Genomic DNA, 1,535 nt, shown 5'->3' with positions numbered 1-1,535 from the left:
TTCGACCTGGAGGGATGTGGGCAGTGGGGTCCCCCAGGGCTTGGTCCTCGGGCCTGCACTGTTCAACATCTTCATCAGCGACTTGGACGAGGGGGTAAAAAGCACGCCGTTCAAATTCGCAGACAACACTAAGTTGTGGGGGGAAGTGGGCATGCCAGAAGGGAGGCATAGGCTGCCATCGGAGCTGGACAGGTTACAGATGTGGGCAGATGAGAACAGGATGGATTTCACACTGACAGGTGCAGGGTACTGCACATGGTGGAGAAGAACCAGCAGCATACCTACAGGCTGGGGAACTCCCTTCTCATCAATGCAGAGGCAGAAAAGGATCTTGGAATCGTTATTGATTCTGAGATGAACATGGGCCGACAGTGTGGGGATGCGGTCAGGAAGGCCAACCACACCTTGTCATGCATCCACAGATGCATCTCAAGCAGGTCCAAGGAGGTGGTCCTCCCCCTCTATGTGACACTGGTCAGGCCGCAGTTGGAGTACTGTGTCCAGGTCTGGGTGCCACACTTCAGGAGGGATGTGGCCAATATGGAGAGGGTCCAGAGGAGGGCCACCCGCATTATCAGGGGCCAGCAAGGCAGGTCATACGATGAGAGGCTAAGGGACCTGAACCTGTTCAGCCTCCACAAGAGAAGGCTGAGGGGGGATCTAGTGGCCATTTACAAACTATTCAGAGGGGACCAGCAGGCATTGGGGGAATCCCTGTTCCCCCGAGCACTCCCAGGTGTGACTAGAAATAATGGTCACAAGCTGGCAGAGGGTAGGTTCAGACTAGACATCAGGAGGCGCTACTTCACTGTCAGGGTGGCTAGGATCTGGAGCCAACTTCCAGGAGAAGTGGTGCTGGCTCCTACCCTGGGGGTCTTTAAGAGGAGGCTGGATGAATACCTTGCTGGGGTCTTTTGATCCCAGTACTCTTTCCTGCCGTGGCAGGGGGTCGGACTTGATGATCTGCTCAGGTCCCTTCCGACCCTACCAACTATGAATTCATAATAAGAGGTGCCTTGAGCCCCAAAAGAGTTGAGAACCACTGACCTACAACCTCAGTTGTCTGCTATCTGTGTAAAATCACTTATATGGATGGTGAGGCATGTGAGGACCCTCCTACATCCAGCAACCACTAGTCATGGGACTTTGTCACACTTCAGTTTTTTACTAATCCCATACACTGGCTGTGCAGAGAAAGCCATAGATCTGCTGGGCACTGCACATACTCTGTCCTTGCATGTACACTTACATGTCCATTCTACATAGATCAGAGAAGGCAATAGGATCACAAACTGTGCAAACGTGCTAAGAAGGGCATCTGAAATGGCTGGAAAACTTACCTGTGATGCAGAGAGTGCTATAGGATTCAGCCTGGCGTGACTCGCCCAAGGACACATGGAGTACATGGCAGAGCAGAGTGGAGGCAGGCTTTCCAAAATACCCTGTTTAGTGAGCAGCCTCCCTGTTTGATCATGGACAGTGTTACCAGCTTTGGAGGGGTGGTTTTTTTCTTGGCTCTGTGTTCCTCATAATAT

Source organism: Alligator sinensis, unplaced genomic scaffold (assembly GCF_000455745.1).
Source record: "Alligator sinensis unplaced genomic scaffold, ASM45574v1 scaffold909_1, whole genome shotgun sequence".
Taxonomy (NCBI): Eukaryota; Metazoa; Chordata; order Crocodylia; family Alligatoridae; genus Alligator; species Alligator sinensis.
This window is presented reverse-complemented; position numbering follows the sequence as displayed.